The sequence below is a fragment of the Crocuta crocuta genome, unplaced genomic scaffold (assembly GCF_008692635.1).
Source record: "Crocuta crocuta isolate KB4526 unplaced genomic scaffold, BGI_CrCroc_1.0 scaffold443, whole genome shotgun sequence".
NCBI lineage: Eukaryota > Metazoa > Chordata > Mammalia > Carnivora > Hyaenidae > Crocuta > Crocuta crocuta.
The window spans coordinates 85,638-103,783 of NW_027529446.1; the positions used below are offsets into that span (position 1 = coordinate 85,638).

The window sequence follows — 18,146 nt, forward strand, 5'->3', positions numbered from 1 at the left end:
GACACAATTCCAGCGTTCCCTCCTCTGCCCCGCCCTGCCCCCCCCCCACCATCCTGTTCTGTTCTGTTCCCCCCAGCAGAGGTTGGTCATCTAAAGGACCCAAGTGAACCCTCCCTGTGCAAACCATCAGGTTGCAAAGTCCTTTCCAGTTCTCCATGCTGCCTCCCTAATGCTTTGCCTCACCGTCACCTGAAGTGGCCTCTTAAATAATGCCCCCCCAAAAGGCTTCTGAGGGCATCTGGTTCAATCTGGGAGACCCTTGGAAAATCCCCTTCATTGGCCTGAAGTGTCCTAAAATCTCACCTTGCACTCAGTGATTTATTTTTCCCTCTGGAGTTCAATCTGACCAAGACCCACAGGCACCTTCCACAAAGAGATCAAGTCCATGTTGTTGCAGTTGGAGGGACCCACCATCACTGCAGAGTTCTGTAGGCAAGATGCTTGTTCAGAAACGAGGCTGCTTTAATGGGGGTTGGGGAGGGGCAAACGAGGTGAAGGGAATTATTGATACAAACCTCCAGGTATAAACTCAATCGGTCACAGAAAAGTACGGGGGGTAGGGGGTAGAATATAGTGATACTGTAGTAACATTTGGTGACAGTGACACTGGGTAACGTATGAGATTACCTAACCCCTATGGTCGACACCAGAAACAGATATAACATTATATGTCAACTACACTTCAACAATAAAAATTATTTTGGGACACCTGGGTGGCTCAGTTGGTTAAGCATATGACCTTGGCTGGGGTCATGATCTCGCGGTTCGTGAGTTTGAGCCCCACATCGGAATCTGTGCTGATGGTCCAGAGCCTGGTGCCTGCTTCAGATTCTGCGTCTCCCTGCCTCTCTTCTCCTCCCCCACTTGCACTCTCTCTGTCTCTCAAAAATAAACATTAAAATTTTCTTTAAATATTAAAAATTATTTTTCTTTTTTTGGAGAGGGGGACGCATATGACACAGAGAAGAGACAGAGGTATGAGGGGTGGGGGGGTAGGCCGGGACTTTCTTGTGGTGGATAGAGTGTGGTGAGGCTGATCCTGATGGCCACAGGCACACGGGTCTGCTGGCCCAGGATGGTGGACACGTGCAGCCCCACATGGAGGGGAGTCCCTCGGCGCTCACACCAGGAGGGCTAAAGCCAGGACTCCTGCCCCTGATCAAGACCTCCCACACTGCCACCTGCCCCCCGCCCACATCCCCCAGAGGTTCTGCAATATCAGGTCAACGTGCAGAGTGGACGGAGCAAGCTCCTGTTCCACCTCCCTGCTCCCAAAATCCATTTAATATATTGTCCTCGGATAGAGGATGTATCACATGTTAAACAGATAAGAACAGATGCTACAACTGATCTTAGCCAAAAGGCTGAGAAGTGATCAAAATTATCTTTGAAGTCCACTTCCCACCTAGAGACAGCTCATTGAACCTGCTTCACATGAAGTCAAGTCCATACTGTGAAGGCCAGGCGTTCCGTTGGGCTCACAGGAGGAGCAGGGTCTCCAGAGCCAGGCACAGACACGACTCAGGAGACGGTGCTGAAGAGGCCGGGACTCCGCCAGCTCTCAAGGAAGGGCTGGACGGTCCGTTTCTCTGCCCCGCTTCCTGTGGAAAAGCAAGAAAGTTCACAGCCAAAGAGCTGAAGCCAGGGTGGTAACCTCTGGGTATGCATGATGTTTAGAACAAAGAGCAAAGGGGGACCAGAATGGGCTGAGGTGGGTGGAACTTGGTGGCCGGTGGAGGGGACGGCAGGCGGGGGAGAGGAGGGTGTCTGGCCACGTGGGGTGGGGACCTGGGCTAAGCATAGGGCAGAAACGAAAATTGGATCCTATTGGACTCTGTTTCTAGTGCTACGTAAGCAACCCCAGCAAACGTAGAGGCTTCAACAATAGAAATTCATTACCTGACAGTTCTGGAGGGTCCACGGCGGGCCCCACAGGGCTCAGACCAAGACGTCAGCAGGGCTGGAGCCTGCCAGGGAGGGTCCGTTCCCTGCTCCCGTGGCTGTAGGCCTGAGGTCCCCACTTGTCAGCAGAGGGCAGTCCTGGCCTCCAGAGGCCCCGCAGCGCTGGCCGGGGCCCTTCCTCCCTGTCTGGCCAGCAGCGAGGCCTGTCTCTCCCCTGCTCCTTCTCATGTCCCCGGTCTCAGCCGAGAAAGAGCCTCGGTTGCTAAGGACCAGGCGACAAACCAAGCCCACCTGGATAACCCAGCGCAGGTGCCCACCTCCAGGTCTGTAGCCTTAATCCCACTAGGACGCTCCCTTTTGCTACAAAAGACACTGTGTTTCCAGCTTCCCGGGATGAGGCTGTGGACGGCGCTGAGGCTGCTGTCCTTCCTGCCACGCCCGCCTCACACCACACACACACACGTCAACTCTGAATGGCTTCAGGATTCGAACGTCAATAAGAAAAATAGTAAACCCAGAGAAAATAGGAAGATGACATGAAGAGACGTTTCACAGAAAACATGAACAGATGACACTCGGTGTCACAAATAATCGGGAAAATGAAGGGAGAACTAATAAGATCACATTTTACATCCATTCCATTGGCAAAACTTAAGCCTGACGGGTAAGATGCTGGAGGGAATGACCTCTCTGAGTGATTTGGCCTAACTTTGGAGAACAATTTGGGATCCAGTCATGAAGTTGCATGTTGGTGACAGCCAGCGGCTTCCCTCAGGGGACTCTCCGGGACCCGGGCGGCGGGAGGGCTGTCACAATGGGGGGAAGGGGGGGGCCCCCAGGAGCGCATGCGCGGGGAAGCAGAGGAGGACCCGCTGGGGGACTCGTGAAGGGAAAGGGCGCCTGTGCGCCCACGAGCCGGCGGTGCTGCTGGGCATCGTGGGGGGCAGGTGGCGGACTCCTTTCCTATCCTGGGATTTTAGGGTGGTCTTTATGTGAGGAAAGAGCGAGCGCCCCAGCGGGCGGCCAAACAGGAAGTGAGACACAAGACAGGGTCCACAGGACACCCACTCGGATTCCGAACACAGGAGAGGGCGGGGGGCCGAGGAGGGAGGAGAGAAACGAAGGAGAGGCGCGATGACCAGCGCTGTTCCCCCAAAGTGCCACCACCTAGTTTTCAGTAACTTCGAACTAAACAGGGCCTGTAGAGAGAAGACAGCCCATACAGCTACTCACTTCAGAATGAGGACGCGGCGCCTGCGGGGCCGCAGTGCAGGCCAGAGCCCGGCGGGCCCCTGCCTGGACCCTGGGGAGGCCCGAGGGCNGAGCCTGGGGGTTGGAGCCGGGGGCTCCGCACCCCCACCGCCTCGAGGCCCCGCCCCAGTCTTCATCGCTCATCACCCTTTCCTCCGGGAGGAAACTTACTCACGGAGGCAAAGTCATTGCCTAAGTCTGCACCGGACTCAAACGCACAGCGTTGGGCACGCGGCTGCCTCAGGTGGTGCCCCCAGCCGGGGCCACGTTCGCAAAATTCAGTGGTGACTGGAAATGCCCGGACCTAAGACTATAGATGAAGCGGGTAGCTTCCTCGGGCTAAAGTCATCTCCCTAAAGCCCAGCCACAACTATGCTCTCCCCTCACACAGCAACCTTCTGTGGCTCCCCCTTCTACAGAATATTTCCCAAAGCAGGGACACAGACTGGTATCTTCAAGGTGCCTGAAGCGGGATACAGGCCCAGAGTTCAGTACCATCAAATAAGGTGGTGATAAATCTCTCCCCCAGTTCCTGAATTACGATCCTTCTGGGCAGCTCTCGAGGAAAAGCTCAGCTCGCAGCTAGCCAAGGTTGGACTTGCCCAGTTCTGTTAATCCTTTTTTAACCAAAAGAGAGCAGGCCCATGTCTGGGGGGTGGGAGGTAATAAAGGCTGGAAGTTGAGAACCTTACTTTGTTCTTACTGCTGTGTGTTTACATACCTTGTTTCTGGTTTTGGTCTGTGGTTGTTTCAAAATAACCTTCTAGAAAAGTTGCAAGAGTGTACTGAGAACCACCATGGACTTTTCACCCAGATCCACCAACTGTTAACAGATTGACACATCGCGTTATCATTCTCTGTACGTAGGTTTTTTCCCTGAACAGTTGAAGACAGTTACAAGCATCACTCCCCTCTACCCCTGAAGGCTCAGCATGTATTTCTAAGAAGGAGGGTGTTCTCTTCCCTAACCACAGCACGGCTATCAAAATCTGGGTAAAATGTATCATTGTTACAACACTGTCAGCTCATCAAGAATTCTTACCCAAATTTCACAGATAGTCCCAACAGTGTCCTTTTCCACTATTTTTTTCTCCTGGCTCCAGAGTCAGTCCAAGTGAGGCATCATATTTATGAGCCTCTTTGGTACCCTGTCCTCTGGGACAGTTCTTCACTCTCTTTTGTGACCTAAACAATTTTGAAAGTTTGGGCCAGTTGGGTTACAGTGTCTGGATTTCTCTAATACGTTTTGGAGATCAGTGAAGGGATGTGCGTTTTGGCGAGAATCCCTCAGCAGGTGCCGTCCAAAGGCATGTGGAGTGGACACATCTCATCGCTGCTGGCGCTGACCATCCATCCTTGACTCCGGTGCTTCGTCCAGGTTTCTCCGCAGTAAAGTGCCATGTCCTCCCCTTGAAATTAGTAAGTAATCTTTTGAGAAATACTTTAGGGCCATTCAAATACTGTTTCCTTTCATCAAACTCTCATCCATAACTTTTACAACTTCTTTCTTTTTATGGCAAGTTGTGCTGCTTTCCCGTTTACAGAGAGGATACACTCTTTTTTGTACAAATTTACTCAGGTAACAGACACATGTCAATGTGCTGACATAAAGAAATTCATCCAGCCGTAAGAGCGCAGGTGGGGTGGCCAAAGTAATGAAGTCATGACAGCCACTCAAGAGTGATCGGGACACAAATGCCAGGTACTGTCCTCCAGCTGAGCCTCCAGGCCCCTTTCCCGAAATTCCTCCTGCTCAGTGGGAACATCTGTCCCCAGACTGCGGGCTTCCCAGTGGCACTTCCCAACACCGGCTTTGGGGAGGTGTGAATGGACCGAGCACAAGCTGCTGGGGCCCCTTCCCCATAACACCCGGCACCTGGGGGCATCTATGAATCTCCTGCAGCTGCTCTAACAAATTGCTCCAAAGGTAGTGGCTTAAAACACCACACATTTATTCTCTTATGGTTCTGGGGTCAGAAGTTAACTCGGTCTCACTGGGCTAAAGTCAGGGGGTGGGAAGGGCTGGTTTCCTTAGAAGGCTCCAGGGAAGAATCCCTTCGCATAGATCCAAGAAGCCTGGCAGGGATGTGGGTGACGATTTAAAGAGGAGCCACATCAAGGAGCCACCACTACCACCAGTACCATCACTGTCACAGACTGGAGCAGAGGCTGCCTGAGGGCAGCGGGGACTTCAGCGGGCCCGTCCAGAGAGCCGGAGCCACAGAGGTGGCACTGCCTAAAGCCAGAAGAAAGGGGCAGGGCAGAGGGTTCTCCAAGGTGTTGAGTTTTCTCCATAGTACCGAGCAAGGCAGGCTGGGGGGCGGGGACCAGGGTGCAGATGGGCCAGCGACCGGCACTTGCCAGCAGTCCAGATCACATGCTCTGCTCTGTTCAAGGAAACCTCAGCGATACTGAAATCCTAAATCCTTCGCTGCGTGGTAGGGTCGTATTTTGTTACAATGATTAGGGGAGCCTGGGTGGTTCAGTTGGTGAGTGTGTCTGACTCTTCTTGGTCTCAGCTCAGGTCTTGATCTCAGGGTCATGAGTTCAGGCCCCGTGCTGATCGCAGGGTAATGAGTTTAAGCCTACTTAAAATAATAATATTATTATTATTATTATTATTTTTATTATTAAACGTGTCCCCCATGGTTCCATATTTTCCAAAACTTTGTGACTATGGGAAATCAATTATACAGGGGCCCCGATGCTTCACCTGCCCTCTACCCATACCCTTTGTCACATGACTTTGGAGGTCTTACTCTGATGCAGACTATATTTCTCTGCCCCGTGACTGGCTTTGACAAGCAGGAGATGGAAGATGTGGCTGTGCCTGTCCCAACCCTCGGGTGTCTCCATGTGCCATTGCTATGAAAGCGAGCCTGCTGGAGGGTGAGCGACACGTGGGGCACAGCTGAGCACAGACAGAGCCCTCTGCTGAACGCCACATCCCAGGTGTTGTCGCTGTCTGCCTCACCGTGGTTCTGTAGCAAAGCCGAGGGATCTAGAGCCCTTCCTCCCTCTGGGCGGTTGGACCATGAAGTATCCATCACATCGTGGAAGGGACGTTCCAGGCAAGACAGACACAGGCTTCTGATCCCCACCTCTGAAGTGCAGAACGCTGTCCAGTCCCTGTGAAGATGCAAGGAGCAGACATATATGATGGGCAAACTTCCTTACCCTACCCTCACCTAAGACTAAATAAAGTCCTCCCAAATGGGAGGGGTAAGTGAGCGGGCATCGAGTCCACACCGGGGGTCCTGGGAAAGGTAGCCCATGAGCGCTACCCACCTACCCTCCACCGAGGTGCCTGCGGGATGAGACTGGGGTCGGCTGGGACTTGCTTGCTGAAGGGCCCTGGAGGAGCTGGTATGGGGGCCCCCCAGGCTGCTGCACATTTTACTAAGGTATAGCAGGGCTTCTTGGTTTCGGCACTGGACATGTGGACGGTTCTCCAGGGGTTGGGGGAGTCCTGGGCACTGTGGGGGCTGAACAGCATCCCTGGCCCCACCTACCTGGTGCCGGGAGCACCCCAGACATGGCCCCAGACATGGCCCCATGGGGCAGGTGAGGACTGACGTGTGGGTGAGGCCTGGTGCAGTGGGTCTGACCAGCAGGGTGAAGTTCATGCTGTCTGCTCTCGTCTGAAATAGAAAATCATCCTTCACACATGTTGAACAAGCTTTGACCCTGAAGAAGATGCTTGTCTTGGGTTTGATGTCTCTGACCCCAGTGAGGACAGTCTGTCTGTTGTCACAGATGCAACGTAGTTTCACAGCTGTGACAAAGACCTAGCAGGTCCATGGCTTATTGAAATGGAAGATTACTTCTCTCTCACAGGTCTGAGTCTGTGCATTGCAGCTCAAGAAAGAGGGGGAAGGGGAGGATGTGCCCCCTGCCCTGGGTCCTGCACTTTACTTTTCAGGGCTGAATAGCATCTATCCTGATACAGAGCCTGACGGATTTCACAACAGACCACACCCAAGCGAGAGCTCCCGAAGGCCCCAGACCCTTCCACCTCCGCTCCCTTCCTCTAAGAGAATAACCACTGTTCTGCCTTCTATCCTCATACAGTACTTTTCTCTATCAATGGAACCCTTCGGTATTCATGTTCATTTGTGTCTGGACTGTATAGCTCAGAATGGCATTCGTGACATTGCTCTGTTTGCATTGCTGTGCAGGGTTCCACCGAGTGAACACACCAAGTTCGCTCACCCATTCCACTGATGGTAGGACCTGGGGTGGCTTCCAGGTCCTGCAAAGGCACACCGACTCTTGCTCATATCCCACTGGCTGGACCTTAGTCACATGGCTACACTTGGTTGCAAGGGAGACTGGGAAATGTAGTCTTTTCACACGCGCAAATACACACACACACACATACACACAGCTAGAGATTCTGTTTCAAGGGCATTTAAGAGGCGGCTAGCATTCTCCTCTGTGAATGCCTTCAGCAGCCAGCAACAGAAAATCCTGCCTCAAATGGGCTTAAGCAATAAGGCAACATATTATCTCTCCCCAAAAATGGCTCCCGGACACTTCCCAGCAAGCCTCCTTACTCAGAGTCTCCTGGACTGCTCTCTGCTCTGCTGCTCTGTGATCCTCTGGGTTCTGCTACTCTTTGCACTGTATTCTTCCTCACATGGGCACTAGTATGGCTGCAGCCACTCCGGAAGTCTCATCATTAAGCTGCCACGGCCACAGGCACTGGGCAGCGAGGAACCCTTCTGCGGCAGCCAAACAGCCCCAAAGGTGTTCTCCTCCGAATCCCCAGCACCCGTGAATATATTATGTTGTGTGACAAGGGGGATCAAGGTTGCAGATGGGATTAGGGCTGTGACTGGCTGACCTATGAGTGGGGAGATTATCTGGGTGGGCTCCATGTAATCATAAGGGTCTTGGTAAGCAAACGCAGGAGGTGAAAGAGAGACAAAGCTCAAGAGTTGGCAGCATGAGGAATCAGCCCACTTTGCTGAAGAGATACCAGCAGAGGACGGCAGCGGCTTCTAGGAGCTCTCCCACATCTCCCTGGCCAGGAAGGGGTTACATGCCCATAACCAGTCCCCAGCAAAGAACTGGGACCCCAATGAAGATTTGTGCCAGCACCAGATAGAATGGGCTTCCCTGAGTCACACCGTGGGGAGTGGACACCCAAACAGTAGCCAGGCTCCGTCCCCAAGGAAGGGGACTGACAGGTGGCTGACGACCAGCAGCGTCTGCCTAGCAGCATGAGAGGCTGGAATAAGAGGAGGCATCCTGTGCGCAGAGCAATAATGGAGACTCGCAAAGCAGGGGACGCCTGCGAATCGACACCGTCCGTGGAATGGTCATCACAGAAGACAAGACACCCACCGCCTTGCCCAGCAAGGTCTTGCTAATATATCTAAACCCTGTGCCCACAGGAATTTAGACTCTGCTCGTACTGGCTTGAATTGTGTCTCCCCAGAAAGACATGTTCAAGTCCCCAAACCCCTTCCACACCAGTGATCTGAGGAACTTCACTCTTTGTGGTCTCCAAGGCTCCATGAACCCTGACCCAGGGCAAGGACCGTCTCCTAGCGTGGTAGGGGGTCCTCTTCTGCCCCCTCGGGGCCCTCGTCTCCCAGGCTGCTCCCCAGGAGGCACAGCCCAGGCTCTTCTGAGCTGTTGCCTGCTGACCCGGCTGCCAGAATCTGTTGCCATGGCAACCTGCTCGGTACCAAGGCCCCTCAGTGGGACATCATTGGAGCAGCTGGTGACATTTTAATACGGACAGTGTGTTAGATATGAGCACTGTATTGATGTGAAAGTTCCCAATTGTGATAACCGCGGTGGGTTATAAAAGAGAATCCTGGGTTTTAGAAAATATACGGTGATGTGTTGAGTGAAGAGACATTACACTTCCAGTCTTAAATGGTTCATAAAAGTGCATTTAAATATAAGTATACACATACAGATAACGGATAGATATAGACACAACACAACAAAGCAAACAGGACGAAACACAACAACTGGTGACTCTGACCAGAGTGTGCAGGAGTTTTGGTATTAGCCTCGAAATTTTCTGCAAGTTTGCAACAGCAGCAAAATTAAAAGTTATGAAACCAATATCCAAAGTGCAGAGTGCTGGACCCTCCAACTTGGCTCTGCAGGCCCAGACCCTGGACTGACCGGCAGCTGAGGACAAGAAGACTGTTCCAGTCCCAACTCCCAGAACCTGTGACTGAGACCTTCTCTGGAAACAGGGAGCTGGGAAATGAACTTGAAACAAACAAGGTCATACTGGAGCAGAGTGCCCTAAATCCAATGGCTGGTGTCCTTATAAGAAGAGAGACTGAGGACACGGACAGACAGAGGTGGAGAGAGGAGGGACGTGTGTGCAAGCCAAGGACACCAAGGGCTGCAGGTACCACCAGAGTCTGGGGGAGGGGCCTGGGACAGATTCTCCCCCGGGGCCCCCCGAAAATGCCAGCCCTTGCCGACACCTTGATCTCGGAATCCTGGCCTCCAGAGCTGTGACAGACTAGGTCTCTGCTGCTCTGTCCGGTGACGGTTGGTACAGCGGCACAGAAGACAACTACTGAGGGCACCCGAGGCAAGGCAGTGGGGGCGGCTCCCTCGCCTCCCTCAGACCCGCTCAGCCCGTTGGGGAGCCCCGGATCCAGATCCAGGCATTTCCAGAAGAGCTGGCCATGGCCCTGGACAGGCATTTATTCACATCCACCTTATGCGTGCATTGGGCACCTACTCAGTGCACACCCCGCACACCCCGGAAGAGTGGGGACTAGGCAACCCTGACAAGAACCTCTGCCCTCCGGGAGCTGACCTCTGAGGAGATTATCACGCGCAAGGGAAGTGAGTCACAGCACTAGGAGGGCAGAAGGAGGGCAGAGACGCGAGGCTGGCCGCCTGCCAGGAAGGGGACTTGGAAAGAGGTGAAGGAGGTGGGGAACGCGCACCAGCAGGGACGCAGCCGGAGTCAAGGGCCAGAGCGGAGGTGCACTGGAGCACAGAGGAACAGTGAGGCCAGACTGGGGTGAGGCGGCTGAAGAGGGGGTAAAGGGGACCCCATGACATTGGGGCTGTGACTTTGCAGGGCTGGCCCACGACCCTGCGTAAGGGTAGACATGTGCCAAGCGCACACCTGACCTCCCACCTCCAGGCAGCCACCCAAGTCTCCGGGAACACATGCATGAGAAGCTTCCCTGGCCTGCAAAGGGCGTGCGCACAGGGCGGGCACGTGGTGGGGCCCGTGGCCAGGCAGGCAGCCGCAGCCCTGCTAGAGAGTCAGCAAGAGAGAGAGCCCGTGTGACTGTGAGGAGGCCTGACCCCTGCGCCCCATCTGGCTGACTTCTCAGAGGAACCCAGCATCTTAGAGTCTTGGGGACCATTCCGTGCTCATTCACTCCACAAATTTTGTTGAGCACTTGGGGCGCCTGGGTGGCTTAGTCGGTTGAGCGTCCGACTTTCGCTTAGGTCATGATCTCGCGGTTCGTGGGTTCGAGCCCCGCGTCGGGCTCTGTGCTCACTGCCAGCTCAGAGCCTGGAGCCTGTTTCAGTCTGTGACTCCCTCTCTCTCTGACCCTCCCCTGCTCACGCTGTCTCTCTCTCTCTCTCCTAGAAATAAATAAAATATTAAAAAAAAAAAAATTTGTTGAGCACCTGCTGTGAGCCAAGCACTGGTCTCGGCCTGGAAAGTCAGCAAGGAGGCAGTCCTGGCCGCCCAGAGTGCTACGAGAAAATGAAGAAGAGCAGGGGGAAAGGGAGTGGGAGCAGCATTTCGGCCGGCCGGCCAGGGAAGGCCTCTCCTCTGTGAGGGTCCTGTGGGGATCAGGAGAAAGAGCCCAGCAGGCAGGCAGCGGGCACAGCCCCCGCCCAAGTCCTGGGACCAGACCTGCCTTGTTGGAGGAATAACTGGGGGCGAGGGGGGACCGTGTGGGCTGGAACAGAATGAGTGACGGGGAGGGGAGAGAGGCAGGGTCCTGGGGAGGCAGGGCCACCAGATGCCCAGGGGAAGGTGCTTTCTCATCCGCTCTCACAGACACTTCAGCTTGTGGGGTTAGTTGCTAGCCTGACGACTCACAAGCGGCAAACAGACAGACGAATTCTATCTCCAAGGCCACACTTTATCGCCCTGGAAGGCGTTGACTACTTTTGCTTCACCTTGAACTCGGGATTTGTAAAATTTGAGTCTCCTTTGAAGCAGCTTTGCACTCAGATAACTCTAAGACACACACTGCATGATCACTGCGTATTTGAATGAGGTTTATGTTGTGAACGTTTTGAAAGTTTGACTTTGCCACTGCCCCAGCCCCAGAGCCGACAGCAAGTTTAGCACCTCATTGTACACATGGGAAAACTGAGGGCAGGGCAGAGGGTGCTGCCCACGGTCCTCTGGGGAGTTCAGGGAGCCAGGGCTGCCATCCACGATTTGAGTGGCCTCCCTGACTTCCAGGAATAAAGAGGAGGCTCTGTGGTTTGGCAGAGGGAGCTGACGTAGGGCTGGGGATCAAAGGGTGGCCTTATGCAGGGACTCAGGGATTAGGGAGATAACCAGGAGAGGAGCCCAAGAGCCAGTCAGTGGCTGGCAGGGAGTGGGGAGGAGTCGGGGAGGGGAAATTAATGTGTCACCATGGCAACATGGGCACCCAGGGCCCGGGGCTGGGGGCTGCCTGGGACTTGCCCCCAGGCAGCCGCTGAGCTGGACCGCAGTCTCCTCTCCTGACGCCCACTGCAAACTCGACCGTCCCCAGAACCACCCTCAGGCGTAGTGATTCTCCGGGAGGGAGTCACAGAACCCACCGAACACACAGGAAAGCCTATACCAGGGAACGGGGCCAAGGGAGTGCACACGGGCAGAGTCCGCAGAAACCCCCAAGCTGGCCTCCTGCCACAAATGACCAGACCCAAGGCTGCCCACCTGGCTGAACTCCAGCTCCAGCTCCACGGATTCGCGGACCCAGGGCCCCACTTCAAACCACAGGCATCAGCTCTGCCACAGATCCCTCCCAGCGCCCCTGGGGCAAGCTCAAATGCCCAGCCAGGCAGCGGCTCTTAGCAGCGCCAGCTCTGGGCCGGGTCTGGGTGCACCCAGGTTTGTGCGAGCTCCAACCTTCCCCAGCCCCCAACGGCAGGGGGTGGAGCACAGAGTGCCAGGAGGGCACCGAGTCACAGAGAAGGGGCCACTTCAAACCCAGGCAGGGCCTGAAAGGCAGGGGTCCCTCCTCCCCGAGAAGGAGCCTGTGCGGATGTGGGAAGGCAGCGTGGCTGAGCTGGGAGACTCGGGGTCTGCACCCAGCACTGCTTGGAATTGCCTCCCTGATGCCAGCTGGGTTTGCCTCCCTGTGCCTCGGTTTCCCCATGTGTGAATAGGGTCAGCAGACTCTCCGTAAGCTTCAGTGGGTCATCCTTCTCACCCATTATGGGCTGATTAGGTGGCCCCTGCGCGGTATGCATCTATAGCAACCCTGGAGGAGCGTCATGTCTCCAAAGTACAGAAGGAGAAGCGGCCCCAGCCAGCACTCCCCGAGGCCACAGGAGCCTGTTGGNCGTTTTTTCTCTGCAGGCAGCCCCTCCCTCCCCACCGTGGAGAAGCAAAGCGGAGAAGAAAACAAAAAGCTTAATTGAATCCCACGCGGGAGGGAGGGTGCCAGCAGCTGGAGGCCAAGGGAGAGCCCGGCCTCGGTGGGTCTGAAGGTAGCCTGTAATTATCACCCTAATGTGATTATATTAATTATCGTCGCAAAATTGTGCCTGCTTCCGTGGAACGCGCCTGTGCAAGGAGCCCCGCCCACAAGGGCGCCTGGGCCTCATCACAGCTCAAGCGTGGGGCTGAGGAGTCGGAGACCCAGACGTGCCGCGTGGCTCGCCAAGGCCACACCACCTGCCTCCTCGTGGAAAACGCGGAAAATCGGGGGGCTTGAATTCCGGAGTGGAGCTCCCCTTCAGCTCCTCCCTGATTCGGGCTGGGGTCACCAGGCCCAGAAGAGTGCCGCGCCGGGGAGGTGGGAGGTGGACAGGCGCGTGGGCCTCAGTGCGGGTCTGGGCACTGGGTGGGTCCCCGAGGCGGGGCCTGGGGGCCGTGGGGAGTCATGGAGGGTTTGGGAGCAGGGGGAGCAGGTGAAGGCGGGCAGCCTGGCTGGGATGGAGACGCAGGGATGGAGACACAGGGTGTCCCCTCCCCCCTCCACCTCCGGGAGGGCCCTGCCGCCCCTGCTGCCCGGCCCTCCTTGGTGCCGCCTTTCCCGGCGCAGGACGAGCAGCCCTCCGGGCTCTGCAGGCCGCCTGCCTTCTTTCCCATGTCGCCGTTTCTACTTCATCAGACTAAAGACTTGCCGTGTCAGTGTCCTTTAACTACAAATGGAAAACAACAAACAAGTAAATACATAGATAAATAAACATCGAGCTAGTTTAAACAAAGAAGGAACTTTATTGTCCCTCTCAACTGAAACGGTATGTGGTCATGGACTTCAGGCACAGTCAGATCCAGGTGCCCAAAAGGTCACCAGGCATCTGACTCCTCATCTCTGGGCTCTGTTGTCAGCAGCGCCAGCTCCAGTCAGAGGAAGGAAGGGGCACCATTTTGTCATTTGCCCACTGCTAGTGGCAGCCCTGGGTGTCCGTGGCTCTCCTGGGTGTAGGGCCACTGAGTGTGGCAGCCAGGCACCTCCCCTAGTTGCACCCAGGGCTGAGCCCGGGGTGCAAACAACAGACCGTTCCCGTCAGACTGCTCTCACGGGCAGTGTGTGACACAAGCAGGGGTATAAAGGGGGACCTGACCTCACTGGGGACAGACACCCCAAGAAAGAGAAAATGGCTTCATACCTAAAGGCAGAGTGAGGGCACACGGCAGGGGTGTTCCCAGCGAGGAGCCAGCACAGGGGCTTGTCGAGCTGCTGGTCCCCTCTGGGTGCGTCCTTTTGAGTATCCGGAGGCGGCACACACACTACATAGCGACATAGGCCCTCGTGCACACAAGTGCGTGCACAGAGGAGCACACACACAGCCCATCTAGGCCTGAGGCCAAGCAGGTGCACACACCTGCTAACACGCATGTGCACCCATGTGCTGGTGCAGTCACACCTGCACTGTGTCGTGTGCTCACAAACAGAACTGCACACAGCACGTATGTGGCCACCCACCCCCCCCACAGTGAACATGTGCACAGATGCCCATGCGCGCGCACACACTTGCGCACGCACACACATGCACACACAGTGGCTAGTGGGGAAGAGGCAAGAAGGCGCCCGGTTGCCCTGGCAACACATCCTGGGGTCCGACCAGGCATCATCAGTGCGGCTCATCTGTCAGCTGTCAGCAGGCGGAGGGCTGCTCAGGACCCCAACTCCATACAAAGAGTCCTGGTGGCTTCGTGATGGGCCTGACAGTCTGCGCCCCGTGAGGGTAAGAGGAGAGAAAGGAGCCAGGCCTGGGGTCAGACCAGGAGACAGGGCCCTGAACTGGGGGACCTGCGGGGGAGACACACTCGGTCCTGGGACCTGTGCGGGACACAGGGCACTCACAGCCTGCTCAAGACCCCGGAGGAAACCGGCTCTGGTGTGGGGTCCTCATGGACCCCAGCTCTGAGCCAGCGGTTGGGGGCATCCAGCCCAATCCTTGGTCATGGTCCTGTCCTATTGCATACGGGTTCAAGGCCAGCTCCTTTCTGGGCTCCCTCTGTACCCTTGTTTTCTCTGCTGTGAAGTGGGGGCACACAGAGGAGGCCAGAGGAAGAAACCAGCAGATGACTGCAGGCATACCCAGGGTGCGGGAGCTGCACGCAGTACGGCCGCATCCTGATCCCCCCTCCGGATCCTGGGTTCTCCGTCTGGGACATGAGCTTCCTGGCCCAGATGTGGTGGCCTTGATTCCAGCATACAGCAGGCGCTCAGTTAACGCCCCCTTCAGGCAGAAAGACTGAACACTCCGCCGTGTTTGCTCTCCCCACAGCCCACCCAGCCTGGCGGGGCCACCAGTGCCACCAGCTCTACATGGAGGACACTGGCTGTGCCAGGTGGGGGCGGCAGGGAAGCACCCCCAGGGCCCCCTAGGGTCTCCCACTCGTCTTCCAGGCTGAGGTTCAGACGTTCCTCCCTCCCAGCTGTGCCCCCTAGACCGGGGCCCTGTCCCCGGCCCCAAGCTTGGCTCAGCACTGCCTGGGACGGCTTGTCTTTCTGGCTTTGCCTCATCCACTCTCATCCCAGAACTGGTGTCAAGGAGGATGCACAGTAAGTCAGCGAAGATGCAGCCGACCTTCTTCGATTCTCTGGACCTGTTTCCCCACCTGTCAGATGGAGCAGGTCCCGGAGCTGCTCTCCTCCTCATGATGCCCCATCTCTGACCCCCAGCATTCTATGACGGGGCCCCCACACGTCTCCCACGTCACCTCCCATCATGCCTTCACAGCAAGGGTTCTCCACATCTCTTGCCAACTCAGCCCTTCCACTGAAGTACACAGGGAGGTGAGGTTGGGGAGCCCAAGCTAAAAAAAACAAACAAACAAAAAAACAGTGGCCAAAGTATCAGCAGTTCCCTGGGTGAGAGCAAAGGTGGGGTGAAGAGGGAGCCCTCACCCTTTACGGCCGGCTTCCCTGTTCCCCAGCAGCCCTGCAGGAGCACAGACGTGGGGTCAGGCTGTTCATCAGTCACCAGGCAGGCGCCTCTTGGGTGCCCAGCATGGTTTTGGAGCTGAAGACACCACTCACCCAGATGAACCTGTCCCAACCCTGACATGACCCCACACACCGTGTGAGCCGAGGTCAGATGTAGTACATACTGAGAAAAGCCCCCTTCCCCAGCTGAGAAGCCTGGGAAGGCTTCCTGAAGGAGGTGCCATCTCAGCTGAAGCCTGAAAGTGGAGACGTTGAAGGCTGGGAGGCATTCGAGGCTGATGGCACAGCGTCGATGTGAATGGCCGATGTCGCTACTGCCCTGGCCCAGGGGGTCTCCAAGTCCCCAGACAAGGGTGAGGGAAGGCCTCCTGGCTGAAACGCTCCTATTCTGATTCCTCTCTGACATCAAGGCCTAGGGCAGACCAGATGATAGTGAGGGGCAGGTCCGCAGGGGCGTTCCTGCCATCTGAGGGGGGTCCTCTCAGTGAGGACACCACAGTCCCGTTTGCCCCCAAGTGGGCAGCGCCTGGAAGGGGGGGCAGGCCCTAGCACCTTCCTGGTGGCCACGGCGAGGGCGTGGGTTCCGGCCTGGCTCTCGTCACCTGGGCCACCACGGGCAGCTTTGGTCTGTGAGCTGGAATGTCGTGTGTGCAGACGCAGGGCAAGAACGGGACCTGCACACTGACCTGCTGTGACTGTGAGAGGGCCTGGGGTCCCCAGGGCCACTGCTCTGCCGCAGTCTGGATTTCCCGCCTCCGCCCTGAGCAGAAGACAGAGCCAGAGGGTTCAGAGGGCTGGGAAGACTCCATGATCCTGCCTGGAACTCAAGGCAAAATTCCTCTTGTTATTAAACCAAGCAGATCTCCACCCCCGCACTCCTGAAACACCTTTATTGCACTAAAAACAGCATTTATAAACAAACACACTTGGGGGAGGGAAGATTTATCCACAGTCAGCACAGAACACAAAGATATCAAATAATGCAGGGGCGTATAAAACGAGCCCTCCCCGGAAGGAAAGCAGGGATAGGAGGTCAGGGTCAGAGGGGAGACGGTGCAAGCCCCAAGCATCAAACTCCGTGCAGGGTCCCCTGTCCACTTGTCCCAGCCCACAAGCCTGGTGCTGGGTGGTCCCCAGGTTCCAGAGTAAAGGGGAGCCCCTCTGACCCTGGGAGCAGGGAGCATGAAGGGGCAGAGGCCTAGGGCAGAGGTAGATGCGGGGGGGGTGGGGGCAGCAAGGGACCTCAGCTCCAAGGACCCAAATTCTCCCAGAAGTACAAAGGGGAACAAGTGCTTTCCTGGGCTATGGGGCTGCCCTCCACCCCTCCCTCAGTGGGACTGGGGAACCTAGTTGGGACAGACAGTGTTTCATGGGGAGGGGTGCCCCATCCTGGTCTGCCCTGGTCCATGCACGCCCAGCAGGTCGGCAAAGAGCAGCAAACAGGCACAGCCGGCCTGGCCCGGCCCGGCCCCCGCTTCCAACTGTACCATTTCCGTTCTGTTAGGCCAGGAAACGTCCGCAAACATCACTCAAGGACCCGCACATGACACAATGAAGCCCATGCAGTGGTCTAGCAGCATGAAGGGCCACACAGGGTCCTGGTGTGCCAGCTTCAACCCTCCGTCCCACCCACACTAACCAAAGTCTATTTACCACAAGAAGTCAAGTCCGGGCCGGCGCCCCCGGGGGACGGGGGGAGGGGGCTGGCGCCACTCTCTGGGCCTGTTCTGAGCAGCCCCTCCGGGGAGGCAGGTGAGGCGGCCCAGCCACACAGGGGAGGCGCTGAGGAAGCCAGCACACACGCGAGCTGTCTGGCTCCCCGCTAGGGCTTCCTCCCGCAGGCTCCCCCCAATGCCGCCTCCCTTCTCTGCCTGTCTCTTGCCAGGTACTGGCTCTCAGGCCGGACGCGGCGCCCTCCTCCCTGATGTGCTCCGACTCTGCGGCCGGCCCCGTGGGTGCTGTTGGCAGGTCCCAGGCCCGGTACCACTCTCTGGTGGGGGAGGGGGTGTCTCGTGGGCAGGGCCAGGGGGACTCCCCTACGACCAAGGAAAAGATGGGGCTCGGCCTCAGGACTGGTCACCTCTAGGTCTGTGATCCACATCAACTGCCTCCAGGCACAGGTTCCGCCCCCCCTCCCCCCCCCGAGAACCCCTTTCCAGAGCTCTGAAAGGGGGAAGGCTGCGGAGAACTTAGGGCATGGGGCCAGGAGGGGGAACGCTCAGCCCTGCAAAGTGTCCCTTTCTCTTTCCTGGAAGCCCCCTTTCTTCCTCTTCCAAAAAAAATTAATCCACAACAAATAGCATTCTGGTCACTGTCAGCAACCCAGTCACCCCCAGCACTGACTGCAGCCCCAGCCTGAGCACCCCCCACCCCAGCCCCCTCCACCGGCCTGGCCAAGCAGCCTCC

The 18,146-nt window shown here is 56.6% G+C and overlaps 1 non-coding gene across 1 annotated transcript; it reads right to left on the bottom strand.

Moving 5' to 3' along the window:
• Positions 1-1,187: 1,187 nt before the first annotated feature.
• LOC144228780 (U2 spliceosomal RNA) lies at positions 1,188-1,376 on the bottom strand. The gene has a single exon (XR_013334263.1). It is a non-coding gene; the product is annotated as a U2 spliceosomal RNA (small nuclear RNA).
• Between the last annotated feature and the right edge of the window lie 16,770 nt (positions 1,377-18,146).